This window comes from Colias eurytheme, chromosome 7 (assembly GCF_061535395.1).
Source record: "Colias eurytheme isolate Ceu_HAF_F1 chromosome 7, ilColEury1 Martin Lab GWU primary, whole genome shotgun sequence".
NCBI classification, from domain to species: Eukaryota; Metazoa; Arthropoda; class Insecta; order Lepidoptera; family Pieridae; genus Colias; species Colias eurytheme.
Window position 1 is genome coordinate 1,529,826 of NC_142986.1, and position 16,585 is coordinate 1,546,410.

Genomic DNA, 16,585 nt, shown 5'->3' on the forward strand with positions numbered 1-16,585 from the left:
TTTTATTTTACTTTTGTGCGGAATTTTAGAAAGATTAGGTATGTATCTAATTGTGTGTTTTCATTTGGTGTTCAAATCTGGTAAACATTTTACTTATTTTAATATACGTATTTTAGCCATTTTCTCTGTATTTTCATGATGTTGTTAGCTCAACCTGTAAAATACTAGTTACTAGTTACATATCTAGTTATTAGGGTGCGCAATGTTCTCTTTCAATTTTAATCGACGTTCTCAAAGAGAAGGAACGTATCTACATATTTTTATTTTTTTCCATAATATAAATTATAAAGATTTATCATTCCTCTAGACTCTAGGTAAAATTGTGTTTCCATTTGAGTCTTATCTAAAAATTAATTAACTCTTTTTCAAAGCTATTGTTTTGAATTCTTATGTTTAATATTAAAGTAAGCATAAGCGCCATTTTATAGCTGCCTGCAAGAGTTAATGACCGCAGTTTATTATTGTTATTTATAAAAGCGCCATCTGTATTTTACAATTTGAACTAAAACTTTGAATATAGTATAATCTCAATAGCGTTATTGGTTTCATTTGTTAATTGTGGTTTTAAATTTAACATTGTGAAAGAACATTAAGTGACATATCACACTAGCGGATTGCGAGCGGTTTCAAAGCGGAGCGGGTGCGCAACGAATACGTTGCGGTTGCGCAGCGAATTCGTTGCGGACGCGTGGCAGATGCGCAACGTTTACGTCGCAGTCATGTACACTCATTAACAAAATGGAATCCGTGCTGGTTGTTACTTATAACTTGTGATAGTATAATAATTATGAGATCATTATTTTTTACGAGTTTCATAACATGTTAATGTTTAGGGTATTGTTTTATCTATTAAATCTTGGTCGAAATGCAATCAGATAACTTAATTGCTCATTAAGAAAGTTCATTAGTGAAATAAATGTTAAAGCTCCTTAACTAAAACAGGGCTATCTTATTATTAGATAAATAGCAGTGAATAGAAAATTTTATCAAGCAACCAGCAACTCACTATCACTTTGCTCATAATTAGGTTCACAAAATCTCTTTATAACATACGTTGCTATGGGAGAGATTATACTGGTCAGTCGTTACATACTTTTGGAATGTATGGTACATTCTAAAAGTCCTAGTAATTCAATTTTATAGCACCTTTTTTTAACAACTCCAGTTGTTATTACATCTTTAGTTAACTGTTAAGTAAGTGCATTTCCACAGTACGGTTAAAAAATTGAGTGCTACAGAAACGATGGAAATATTGAATGGAAGTTAGGCAAGGCGGAAGGGCTGGCTTTTGTGCGAGAGTATACAAAATGACGCGTCCGCAACGAATTCGCTGCGCAACCGCGGCGTGTTCGTTGCGCGCCCGCAACGTATTCGTTGCGCACCCGCTCCGCTTTGAAACCGCTCGCAATCCGCTAGTGTGATATGTCACTAAATGATCAACAACTGCTGCAGCGATGTCACAAAATTTGTATCAGCATATTATATTAGCTCAAGTAATGGAACCTAGATGGCGCGAATTCAAATTATTAATATTCTTGTGATATAAAACAGTCTAGAAGGCAGTAGGCACAACAATGTTATAATATTTTGCTATCAGTTATCACACATTTTTAGTTTTTACCATGAAATAAGTTTCATTAGATATTTGTTACTCGCACATATAACAGAGAAAATTAATAAGAGCTATTACGCACTGTCGACCAGTCGCTGGCGACTCAGTCGCCGGCGACTGTGACTTACTATAGTTTAAATAGGGGCTTGCGCACTTAGTCGTCAGTCGTCAGTCGTCCAGGAGTGGTCGACAGTGCGTAATAGCTCTAAACTTCACGTGTCGTCCTGTTGTGTAATATAGGTAGGTAATAGCAAAGGCCTATGCTTCAAATATGTTAAAAATTTACAAGTAGATATCTAAATATGTACTCAAACATGTACTCTTAGACTTTATTACTAAATCCGGAAATTAATCCATTGCTCACGCACTAACCTTTAGGTTTTCTATAGAGGTTAATACAGAATTTCATCACAGATAAAAAAGCCAAAGTATTCGCAAAAATGCTTCGGGGCATCAAATTAAAATCGTGAATAAATTATCCTGCTCCGCGGAGTGGATGAGGGGCAATGAGGCAAACGCATCAATAGCTGCCCCTCGGCTTGACGGGGAAAAATTGAGTTTCTTATCTTTGATTTATTTAGGGAATAAGGACTGAAATAGAAGGATACTTTAGGGTTACTTAGGATATAGTGAAGTTACCTATAATCGTTTTACTATTTTCAGAAATACATACCTACTAGACTTCTAGGTAGGTACCTATGATGTGCGGAAAACGCTTGTTGTAATAAGTAGATATTGATTTGAAACTAGCTGTGCTCCGCGGTTTTACCCGCAGGGCTCCGCACCTGTTGGTCTTAGCGAGATGATATATTATAGCATCTATAGGACTATAGCCTTCCTCGATGAAGGGGTACTTATATCTAACACCGAAAGAATTTTTCAAATCGGACCAGTAGTTCCCGAGATTAGCGCGTTCAAACAAACAAACAAACAAACTCTTCAGCTTTATAATATTATGTATAGACGAGAAAAATAAACTATGGGAACGTTGTGGAACTAAGGACACTTTATTACATAAAACAGCAATAGAAGAGACATGTAAGTAATTCCAAATATTCCTGTTGAAAATTTCGCAAATTTCACCCTAGGTACTTTGGCCTTGTCGATTCCAAGATTTTCATTTCATTTATTCCAATCTATTTTAATGCAGATAAAGTGAATTTAATTTCACAATTTTATACTAACGAGACACTAGATTGTGAAACAAATTCTCTTGTGAATTGAGAAAGATTTTTATTTACCTACCTACCTACTAAAATTATCTAAGCTGCAGATTAATGGACAAAAAGGTCTTATAATATTATTATACATAGGTATAGTTTCTATTGTTACCACATTGTTACGTATAGAGGGCCATTGTAAGAGGTCAACTAATATAAAAAAACCCGATGTGATTTTTGTTTCTTTGGTTGAACACGCTAATCTCAGGAACTGCTACCTACAACTCGATTTATTCAGAAAGGCTTCTTTAATAGGCTAGGGTACCTACGCTGTTTTCAAGGTAGGTACATTATTTTTATAGAAAAACCTATGATTTAATAAGAGCGAATGATACTTGATAATTTCATATCGTTGATAAAAATGGACGAGAAAATGTATTACAGACGCCCTTATTAAAAAGTGCTGCATAAGCGTGAAAATCTTTATCCAGGACCTACATTTAATAATATTTCCCTGTTATTTAATCAGAATACCTTACGATTTCTTTCATATTCCGGAATTCCTACTAGAAAACAGAATAAATATGAAATTGTTAACAAAAATAAGATCACGTACTAATACTACTACTTAGGTACCTACCTACAATTTACACAAATAGCTGCGCGATACAATCGGATCGAATTTTCCAGATTGTATAGTTTAGTTTAGTACTTTCTTGTATACAATACTTACCTGAGTATAATGGGTATAAAATATTCGAAATTTTTATACGAACTTCAGTCTTCAGTGTGCATAATGTTAATTCTAGTATTTTTAGTTTTCACCAAAAAACCAGGAGCTTTAGACCTGGAAATAACAACTTGACACAATGAAAATTCGATCAACGGAAAAGCAATCAAATAGAAAAAGAATAATCAGAATGAGTCGATATTTCTGAGGTAATAAACCCGAAAAAAAAAACAATAGAATTGTGTACCTACCTCCTTTTTTGGAAGTCGGTTGAAAAATTATAATATAATATATTATACCTAACTCTATAAAATACCCATATTTCAAACTAGCTGCGCTCCGCGGTTTCACCCGCATGGCTCTGCTTCTGTTGGCCTTAGCGTGATGATATAATACCTATAGCCTATATTATATAACTTTCCTCAATAAATGGGCTATCCAACACCGAAAGAATTTTTCAAATAGGACCAGTGGTTCTTGAGATTAGCGCGTTCAAACAAACAAACAAATATTTCCGCTTCATATAATATTAGTACTTAGGTATATATATAGAAACCACAATACCTACCACTGATAAATCTCCAACCCACAGCTCCAACCATGAACATCTTGAAACTGAAAATAAACGCTCCACCGGTATTTCCTCATAATTGAAGTTCACAGCCAACATTGTTATCCACACTTTAACGGTAGCTCTATTATTTGATTTAGCGAGCGAAAAATTAGCGCATTCGACCCAACTACGAGGTTTCACTTTATTTAATAATAAATAAATAAAAATAAAAATCGTTTATTTCGAAACAATACATAAATACAAAACAAATTAGACACGACGATCGCCTCAACTAGGAACATACCTGTGCTAGAGACGATCGACGCCTTCCTCTCCAGACTTAGCCAGTATTGTTTAGTTAACTTATATACTAGTAGACTTTACATATAAATATTTGGCTTATTTACTGAGCCCATTCTGATTTTAACGTAAAGTAGGGGCTTGGAAATTGTTGCTAATTTGCGCGGCTGCTTAGTGCTTATTTATTTTAAGTGGACTATAATCTTAATTTATTGGAATGAAACTGTTAAAATAATTGTTTATAGTTCATACCGACGGGAATATAAAGTACTTAACATTATTTATAACTCTTATAGTTATAGATTTACCTACTGAACTAACATAGAAGAACATGACCAAAATTTAGATCCTGTATAGGTACTATACCGACCTAGGTATAGGATATATAATGTCAATTTAAAAGCTCCTACAAATAGTAGGTACCTTTAAAAGAGATTTAACATATACTCATTAATAGTTCCATAGTCAATTTAATAACACCTTTCTAGGAATTCTGATAGCACAGATAAGGTTTTACAACGCCTTTTGTCGCTTATTATTTCCCGCGCGGCACAGCGACATTGCTAAATTAAATTTCAAGGCGCCGTGTGTTTTGTTTAAGCACAAAGCGTATGTTTCATAGCATCGTAATTTACCGTGCGCTAGCAATTTTAAAGACAAAACGAGCATGCACCTTGCGTGATAAAAGTTATAATGGATGTAATGCCTTGCATATTATAACCTGCTGCATATTGTATGGAGGAAAATTGGAAAAATGTCGGTAGCTTTCCTTTTGTGTGTGGCGTAGCAATGAGAATTTAGAAATGTTGTGAATTGAGCCGTTAATCGAAGTAAAATGATGATATAATTTTTAGATACAAATAATAAACATAATTTCTGCTCAAAATGTTCAATTAGAGCAACATTCATGCACTCACGTGTTTTGAATTCATAACTTTGTGTAGGTACCTAAGTACAGACTGCATGTAAATATCCTCTTATCATTGAAATTTAGCAAAACAATTTTAAGAGACTTTGAACAACGAGAATTTGAACATTAATCGGAAATCCAATAACAAGAAAAGTAACTATTTGAACGGAAGGTATTAATTACATTCTGATGAATTTTTCATCAATTTTTCATGAGTAATTATTGTGTCGTTAGCCTGAGTCGACTGTAGTTACAATTCATTCGACCTTAACGAGGTTTTCATGCTAATTCACCAATCAATTGCTAATAAATTGCCTTGTGCTTTCTTTATTTTTCGTATTGGAAAATAATACATTGTGTTGAAACCCCGTTTGTGTGGAGTGAGATAATAATTTATGGTTTGAATGGAACATAATAATTTCTTTTTAATTATGAGCAAATAATACCTATAGCGATACTTATATAAATATTATTGGCTACTTTTACCTTATCCAATCCAGTTCGTTACATATTATTATTATGTAGATTTATGGCTTATACCTGGATACTGTTTCTTTATCGATTTTGACTTTTTAATATAACTTATAATTATTATAATTTAGTGATCAGAAGGGTTGTAACGAAAAGGGTAGGATACCATCTAAAAGATAGTTCCATAATAAGAAATGTTCTCGAATATTCCAAAGTAATTAGTAGCGAAATTGGAAGGGAATGAAGTATTTTGATACTTTCCTAAAATAATAAGATCGGGCTATAATAATTCGTTCCGCTAGGTAGAGTTTATTATAATGAAATATTGGACAGTTTTCGCAAATGTAAGCTGAATCTTGGAAAAAATATTTATGGCTGGCTGTATTTTAATTTTGCTTAAGGATACTTATAGCAGATTTGGTTATAAGTGTAAGTAGGTACAAAATATAAGCCCTTGTACCTAGCCTTCGTAGACTACAAAAAAGCTTTTGACACAATTTCACACGAAAGCATCTGGGAATCACTGAAAGCACTAAAAATAAATGAAAAATATATTAACATACTAAAACAAATTTACAATAACAGTACAAGTAGAGTCAAGCTAGATAGAGTAGGCGAATCATTCAAGGTAAAGAGAGGAGTGCGTCAAGGGGACCCAATTTCGCCTAAATTATTCATAGCCGTCTTACAACACGTATTAGAAAAACTACCGTGGTCCAATCGAGGCATTAATATGAATGGAAACATGCTTAGTCATCTCAGATTTGCCGATGATATAATATTGTTTGCGGAAAACCCTCACCACCTAAGTAAGATGATCAATGAACTTAATCAGGCTAGCAAAAATATTGGATTGGAAATTAATCTCGATAAAACTAAAATAATGACGAACCACACTGTTACGCCCATCTTACTAGATTCCCCTCTCGAGTACGTAAATAAATATATCTACCTAGGCAAACAGATTTCTTTTAATAAGGAAAGAAACTTTGAAGAAGTAAACCGAAGAGTGGCGATTACGTGGAGCAAGTTCTGGAGCTTTAAAGAGATTCTGAAATCACAACTTCCGCTAGCAACTAAAAAAATAGTCATGGACACAGCTCACTACTGCCTTGCCTCACTTATGGGTGCCCAACATGGACCTTCGACCACAAAACTAGATATAAAATCCAGACTTCCCAAAGAAGAATGGAAAGAAGCTGCCTAGGCATCAAACTTAAAGATAAAATAAGGAACACCGACATTCGGAAAAAAACAAAAGTATATGATGCCTTAGGTTTTGCACTGAAGGGAAAATGGAAGTGGGCGGGTCACTTGGCTCGTTACAAAGACGGAAGATGGACCCTCAGGTCAGTGAAATGGTCGGGGCCAAGAGGCACCAGGACAAGGGGTCGACCAAGGGCCAGATGGGCTGACGAAATAAATAGAATGGTTAGAAACTAATGATTTAAATATTAATATAGGTAAAACAAACTTTATTCAATTTCACAATTATAAAAATAAAACAACCCCACTACATTTAACTTTTCGCGGAACATCAATGACCGAGCTTGCAGAAACAAAGTTCTTAGGTGTTATTATTGACAAGAATTGTAATTGGAAATCGCAAATTCAAACAGTTGCATCACGACTTCATAGATTCGTGTATGCTCTAAGAAAATTACGTAATGTGGTTTCAGAAAGGGCCGCTATTGTTGCTTACCACGGCTATGTTGGCTCTATATTGAGATATGGTATTTTAATATGGGGTAATTCTACTGACGTACACCAAGCTTTTCTAGCTCAAAAAAAGTGTGTCAGAGCTATAACAGGAATAGGACCCCTCGATAGTTGCAGACCGATGTTTCGAAGGTTAGGTACAGATCCTGACTGTAGCTTGCCTTTATATTCTCGAGATAGCTCTTTTCGTAAAAAAACATACATATCATTTTGTTACTTTTGAAAAAGACTGCCTGTTTCAGACTAGGGATCCCACCCGACTACGCTTCCCCATGTGTAAATCAAAATTATTTTGTGCCAATTGTCAAGGAATGGCTATAAAAATCTATAATCACTTTCCCCCAAATATAAGGAATTGTAATCTTAATAAATTTAAATGGAGGATTACTTCATTTCTGAAACAAAAATGCTTTTATACGGTGAATGAATTTCTGACATGTAAGATGAACGAGGACTTGGCTTAGGCTTAAATATTGTATTGACTTTTGTATCTTTATTTATTATAATAATATTATGTAAAAAAAACTAATTTCCGAACCGAATATTCGACCGAAATATTTGTTTGTAAAAATTTATAATAGCTGCTATAATTTAATATATGTATATATATATATATATAATGTTAATGGGATCTAGTGTTGTGTAATATAAAATTGTTTATTGTAATCTTATATATAAAAATGAATTTATAATATATTTGCATGCTCAATTAAGAGCCAGAATGTTTAAGAGCCTATGTAATATGTATCTACCTAACATCTTTGTAAATCTACATTCTGCAAATAAAGAAATTTGAATTTGAATTTGAATTTGAATAGTAGCAGTTGCTGGCGGAAATTGGCTGAACACAGCCCAAGACAGGAACAAGTGGCATTCTTTGGGGGAGGCTTTTACCCGTATGGGGTCCATATAGAAACCTACCTAGTACTTAAATTAACTTTATTAAATTATATTATCTTGATTGTATCTAAACTGTTCTAATATTGTTCTTAAACTGTAATTGTAACAACTACTGTTTCTTATGGATCAAATAAAGCTTTATTTATTTATTTATTTATTTAGGTACAAAAAATTATTTGTTTTATAGTGATTTAATACTCTAGTTTTTTTAATTTTAAATGTTAAAAAAAGAGTGGGAAATGATCTATATTTTTGGGGACTTAAAAAAAGAGAAGGTTCTCAATTCGACTAGGTATACCTATATTTTGTTTTTGAGTTTTTTATAAGTTATCTAGATGTTATAGTTAGGTACAAGTTTAACTTAGCGGACATTAGGATTATGAAGTTAGTGTCTACTTGGAAAGTTACATTTCTAAGCTTGATTGCTAAAGGATTGGTAGATATTATACAGAATTTAATTAAAACTTATCTTAAGACCTCTTCTAAATTGATAAATGCTGATGGTTTTAAACTTAAGGTCTATTTTCACAATTAGTTTGTAAAATAAACATATTCTATGTGTAGGTAGGTAGGTTTCTTCTATAGGTACTAATATTATAAAGATGAAAGGTTTGTTTGTATGTATGTATGGTTTTCACGCATAAACTACTGGACCAATTTTGATGAAATTTGGCACAGACAATCTTCAGACCCTGAGAAAGAACATAGGCTACGTTTTATTGCGAAACATGTAGGTAGCACAGGTGAAGTCGGGGCGGACCGCTAGTTTAACAATAAAAGACTTATATAAGAAAGATTCTTTTCAATACCTAAGGTCTGTAATTAACAAAGCTATTGAATTAATATTTTAGTAGGTAGTACATATTATTCTTTAAAATTTAACCTAACCACATCACAATATTACTAGGTAAACTAGCTTTCCGCCCGTGGCTTCGACCGCTTTGTCTAAAACTTAATAAATTATTTATATTATTGTATCATTGATAATTATGTAGAGTGTGACCATATAAGTGTAGGTATTATTAAAAAATTGTCCATAATACATGATAATACGAAGCCATTTCATTGTATTCATTTTTAATTTTCCTTCCGTATTTCGCTCAATGGCTATTTCGTACATTTTACGTGATTAATGTGACGACAAGTTGCGACTTTGTGAAAAAATGTCGCTTGATATAATTTTAATAATGATTTATGTTCGATGTGCTTTTATTGTAGCGTCTTGATAATGGTGTTTTGCTGTATCATCTCGTTAAGGTGTTCTTTTGTGTTTTTAAGTCTTTTAAGAATATGCGGAAGCCTAAGTTATATTATGATATTAAGTACCTATGGCTTTAGGAACAACGCAAACAGATTGGATACCTTTGAAACTGTTAAAAAACTTTAATTTTTTTAAAAGTCTACATTTAAATCACAATAAAATATTATGCTATTGTTTTGTTGCCGTGTATAGGTTACTTCATACTTGTAAACTGAAAGAAATTGGGACGTACTAAGAATTTTGTAGAAAATGGAGGTATCTATAGGTAATATGTATTACAGTTTTTCAGGAAATTTGATGTCAATGTGACTTATAAAACTTGTACTAATTGAGAGCATTACGTGAAGGAATAACACAAATCTATTCCCTATCAAACAAAAGTGATAATACCGAGTAGGTACCTACCTACTTATGGAAATTACTAGGCCTTTTAATATGAAAACGTTCCGGCTATTGCATAGCTTCTATCGCGGGCCATGAGCGCGGGGACTGAATCCAGAAATTTAGTAACGAAAAACCTCACGCTCCCCACTCCGACGGGTGCGGAGGTGTGGCTTGAAGGCATAGCATGCAATAGCTTTACCGCGGCAGTCCCCGAGTGCCACACGTCTTTTTTTTCTACATACTCTTTGGTCTTATACGTAACCAATTGGTTTCGATAATAACCAGCATAATAATTTTCTAACAATACCTACAATACATGTGTGCGTGACATCCCTATATCAACATACACACAACACATGCTTGCGTGTGACGTTGATAAACTACCACAGACTATCCCACTGACAGACCGGTAATTAATTCAACATGTCAATTGATTTTGAATTAATATGCCGAAATTTAATTGAAATTTAGGGACCGTTTCGGGCTCGTTACTTCCGTAAAGGGAATCGTAATAATAGAAATCGTATTATTAAAGCAGTGAAAAGGTAAAGCAAGTATAGACACTATAGAGTATTCGGGTATTGTAACTTCATAGTTTTCATGAGAACTTACTTTGACTGGTGGTTTTACTCGTATTTATCTATTAATAGGTTACTTGTTTCTGCTAGCTTAGATACGCGGTTTTGTTCCCGTATTGCTTCGCCCTTATCATTGGTCTTAGCGTGATGACAATATAATTAATTAATTATGTATAGTCTTTTCGATAAATGCGTTATCTACCAAAGAAAGAAGTTTTTAAATAGGACCCATCGTTTTGAGGTTAGCTGCACTTAGCACGTTCAATCAACCAAACATACAAACAAAGTACAAACAATTACTTAATGATCTAAGACTGTAGGTATAATCCTATCCTATCCTACTAATATTATGAATGCGAAAGTTTGTGAGGATGGATGTGTATGTGTGTCACTCTTTCACGCAAATACTACTAAACCGATTACAATGAAAAGTACACATATAGAGGGTTACTAGGATTAACACATAGTACCTATAGGTTTTATCCCGGAAATCCCACGGGAACGGGAACTATGCGAGATTTTCTTTGAAAACGCGGGCGAAGCCGCGGGCGGATAGCTAGTATGTATCTACACTCAGTCACAAATCATAATAACTAGATACTGAAAACGCATAAATTTTCAGTTTTATATATCTATCTACAATAGAGATCCTGACTAGTTCGTCTCAGAATTGAATATTTATGAGACAAGTGTATCTGTTCCCACCAAACAAACATAGGTAGGTACATAGACGAGAAAGAGACAAAACTTTACCAAATACATATCACTAACACTGGAAATATGCCACTAGAACATTGTTTCATATAGGACTATAGGTAGGTAGGTACCTACCTACTACAAATATTTTTAGACCGCACTCTTAGGGTGCACTCACACACATCAGTCACCGTCAAGTCACCGATGACTGATCGGTGACGGTTTGTGTACGTATCCACAAACACCAGTCACCGTCATGTTGTCCGTCAGTCACGTCGCCGGTTTGACTGAATCATTGAACACATACATCAGGTTAGTCAGTGATTAGACGTGTGTCACGCTAGAGAACATGTAGCAATTGATTGTAGCACGACGCTGACTGAACTGAGACGTGACGGAACCGGGTGAGTGGGGATAAAAGTATGGTACATGTATGGAAAGATTATTTGACGTGCCTGACCGGGGACGTCACTGATAGATTTCGTGCCGGCGACTGTCGTGTGGGAACAGAGTCATACTAGAACTATTGATACATATTTTTTTTTAATCCTGTCCGGTGACGTGCCGTGACGGTGACTGATGTGTGTGAGTGCACCCTTATGGTCAGTAGTCAGTACTGAACAACATTTTAAGCTTTCAAATATAAAGAAAACAATATAGGAAACAAAAAAAGACGTGTGGCACTCGGGGACTGCCGCGGTAAAGCTATTGCATGCTATGCCTTCAAGCCACACCTCCGCGCCCGTCGGAGTTGGGAGCGTGAGGTTTATCGTTACGCAATTTCTGGATTCGGTCCCCGCGCTCAAGGCCCGCGATAGAAGCTATTCAATAGCTTAATAAATTTTCATTTCATTTCAAAGAATCATCAAAATCGGCTAAGACGAAAGTTATGAGGTACCTAACAAACAAAAAAAACTGAATTGAGAACCTTCTCCTTTTTGAAGTCAGTAGAAAAGTATACCAAAATGAATTCCCTTCAAAATATGGCAGCAGAATAAACTAATAAGGCAAGAATAACAGTTTAATAAAGGCCTAAAAAACAATTAGCGAGCTTATTTCTAAAAAATACTGTTTCTAATGATTATAAATGAAACGTCCGGAAGGCCCCAAATTGAGGATTTGTATAGAGTAGTAAAAATACAATTTAATTAAACAGTTCGGGGTCAAGAAAGGATTTCATTTAGGTTATTAATGGGTTCTGGTACAAAATGATTGTGCTCCAATTTGTTAGAAGATGAAAATTCAACCTTGTTTCTGTTAAGCGTTAATTTGTTTTTGTATCTCTATTTTATATCTGGTATTTTCAGATTGTATTAATTTTGAGCAATTATCTAGTATTTGTAAGAAGAATCGGTTTGTTTTTTCCATAAAGAAATAAGAAGTACAAACTATAAATTGGCTCTTACTTTTTACTATATTGTTACAAAGTTTTAACCAAAATCCAAGACAAGCATAAGCTTTTGAAAAATTCTATGATTCTTTAATCGGTATTTTTTTTAATCTACGGCTACAGCTACGATCTATCCTTTCAACTTCATCCCTTATAACTTTTTGTATCGGTAGGTATTATTGTTTTTATTATAACAATATCCCCACGAAACAAATGTGAATAAAAAGTCTACCTTATAGAGTTTTGAGGTAACAAACAAAAAACAAAACCGAATGGTAGGTAAACCTCCTAGTTTCTTTTTTTTGGTACCGGACAAATATTTTTCATTGGCCCGGTATCCTTTGTAAGCGAGTCTCACATGTGTGGAATTCCATGTCCCCCTGTGTATGGGACAAATGCATTACAGATCTATTTTCCCTCTATTTCCCTAACCTTTAGTAAATGTTTCTTGTACTTTGCAGGATGAAGAATTACTTTTTACAGCCTTGGACCTTATAATTAACGAATTCTTAGTATCTAAATTAATATATTAGTATTATGATGGGGAAATATTTGTGTTTTGTTTGTATGTGTGTAATGTCTTCACATAAGAACTACAGGATCGATTTCTAAAATTCTTTTACCTTCAGCTGATGCTCTATTTATTTATGTATGCATTTACATTGTTCCTGAGTCACATAGGCTTCATATATTTCATTATTATCCCCGAAAAATTTCGTTTTTTCATTAGACAGCTAAACAGCGACATAAGCTACTTTTTACTGCCATGAAATGAAACGTGTCATTCCCATGGAAAATTCCTTTGACCACCTACATCAGCGGGCAAAGCCGCGGGCAGAGCACTATATATTATAAATAAAAGGTCTTACATTTCATAGCTTTAACGTCCTACATCCCGTTAATAACTAGACAACGGTTGACACAAGCAGTGTCGTAAATTCCCAAACTTTCCGACAAGACAGGAGCATGGCGACCGAAATTTGTTTTAATGTTCGTTTAATGGTTCTAACGCCGTTTTAACTTACTGCGAGGATGGACTTATTATCCGCTAATGTTCCCTTGGATGTTAGAGTTATAAATTATTTGGTTGCATCTGTTCATTATTTTAAGGTAAATTCTTCAATTGAAAATGGACTTTACATACTTATCTCCTATTTTTGCTACGATCTATTCTTACCTTGTGTGTCTTTCTCTGCATCTATAACAATAATTGGTAGTGGCCCTGCCTTCCAAGCCAGAGATCGTGGGTTCGATTCCCACTCGGGGCACATATTTGTGTGATGAAAATAGATGTTTGCTCTGTGCCTGGGTGTTAATTATCTATACCTAAAAGTATATTTATTTAAAAGTTGATACCTATCTATGTTTATCAGCTATCTGGTTTCCATAACACAAGCGAAAGCTTAGTATGGGATCAGATCGGACCGTGTGTGAAAATTGTCCTGAAATATTTATTTATTTGCGTTTATACCTTACAAATAGGTAAACCTTAAATCTCAAACACTGAAATAATACCTCCACTTTTGTTATTCATATATTCTTCTATATTTTCCAAAAATCTAGACAAAGAGCAAACAAAATCTAGGTCAGAGCAGTCGATAAATCTGCACGACACGTTCAAGCGACCGCACGTTGTTTATAGCTTCAGTAACTTAGCCTGGAATCAGCTTAATGGCTTAAACTTAGGTATTTTAGTTCATATTAATTAGAGGTCAGGGAATCATGAATAATATGTTTGGAATCAGTATTGTTATCAAAATCATTAAACACCTTGCCTAGTTGAATACTAAGAAAAGAGAGCGTGTGTGCACACGCAGCACACGTGCCAGAAGTGAAACTTGTTTGGCAAGATTCAAAAATATAAAAATCGTCGCCTTACTCCATGACGTGACGGTTTTGCCATGACACAACCTTGAATACTCAACGCGCCTAAAAAATCTTCACTGTGACACCATGACTATCAGCCGATTTCTGAATTCAATATTTATTGTAGGTACCTAGGTACCTATCTTATATCAGCTCTATATTTTATTGCATTGCAGAAAATTTTTTTTTATACTATACCTTATCGCTATTTAATAATTAGACATCGGATTATATGCATTTGCATATTTGCATATGCAAATGCATAAAACTCGCTAATTACGGCGTTAGTGCATATTTTAGCCTTTTTCCCCAATAGTGCATATTTCGTTAAGTAACGGGAGTTTTGATTGGTCGACTAACCTTTATTAGCCAATCAGAACGCTCAGCGAGTAAACAAACCCTATTTTGGCATGGTAAAATGGCGAAAAATTACAAAATGGGCTCCATTTTAAGTAAATTTTGAGCTATTCAAAATAGGACTAGATTACCCTAAAACTTAAAACATGGGTTGAATTCCAAAAAAGGGCTAGATTTAGCCCGGAAAGGTCTAAGGTGGCAACACTGGGCTCGCGGGTGACAAACGTCACAAATTTGCGCTCGAAAATTAGGTAAAAATGCCTAATTGTATATTGGCACAAAAACTATACTAAATTTCATGAAAATTTCACTGTATTTGTACAATCTTTGATTTAAATATATAAAATAATAAAGGTTTTTTGATTTTGTATTGTGCATATTTTAGGCATATCAGTCGTTTTTAGTGCATATTTCGGCCTTTTTTAGTGCATATTTGCATGCATATTTTGGCATTTTGTTAGTGCATATAATCCGATGTCTATTAATAATATAATAACAACACTATTAGTTCTGAATGTACCATTATCTATGGAGTGCCCCAGGGTAGTGTACTAGGCCCAACACTATTTTTAGTGTATATTAACGATCTCTGCAACCTATCTCTGTCTAATGGTCACGTGGTCAGCTTCGCTGATGATACGGCTCTAGTTTTTTGTGGCAGTAATTGGATGAAGACTAAGCAATCTGCTGAGGCTGGCCTATGTAAAGTTATGACATGGCTAAATGAAAACGTCCTAACATTAAACTTGGATAAAACCAAATTTATGACTTTTTCTTTATATAAGTCTACACAACCAAAGGACCTCACCATTACGGCACATACGTGTAACTCCCACGATAATAAAGCATGTAACTGCAGACAATTAATGCGCACTGCCACCATTAAATATCTGGGTGTACACTTGGATAATCAGCTCAACTGGAAGCACCATATCCAACTACTGTCGTCTCGTATTAGAAAACTTATGGTTATATTTAAAAAGCTTCGCTCAATTGCTGACCAAGATGTTTTGAAAAAAGTGTACTATGCAATATGTCAATCAGTGCTTTCTTATTGCATTAAATCGTGGGGTGGGGCGACTAAAACACAAATGCTGAAAGTCGAAAGGGCACAAAGAGCAGTATTAAAAGTAATGTTGAGCAAACCTATATACTATCCCACTACAACTCTTTATAATGAGTGCAAAGTTCTCTCCATTAGAAAGCTTTTCATATTAAACTGTCTTGTTGCTACTCACACTCAAGCGAACTGGAATGATCTGAAGACTGTAAAAAGGCGTAGGGACAGAGTTTTTAACATACCGTTTGTACACACCGCAGCTGCAAAACGTTTTCACGGTTACTTGGGTCCTTTTCTCTACAACAAAATCAATAAAGTTTTAAACACTCGTAATTTAACATTACCTGATCTGAAGAATAAACTAACAAACTTGTTACTTACCTTAACTTACGCAGAGACTGAGGATCTTATGAAAGCTTAAAGCCTTACATTTTAGAATACCCGCATATCAAATTTATATACACATATTCGTACATACGCACCCTGACACACACACACACACACACACACACGCACGCACACACACACACACACACACCGCCACGCTCACAATCTCATACTCATACACACGTTGCATGCCTGATATTTTATTTAATACGTACCTTGTTTCTAATTCCGGCCTTTGTTTCTTTATGTAT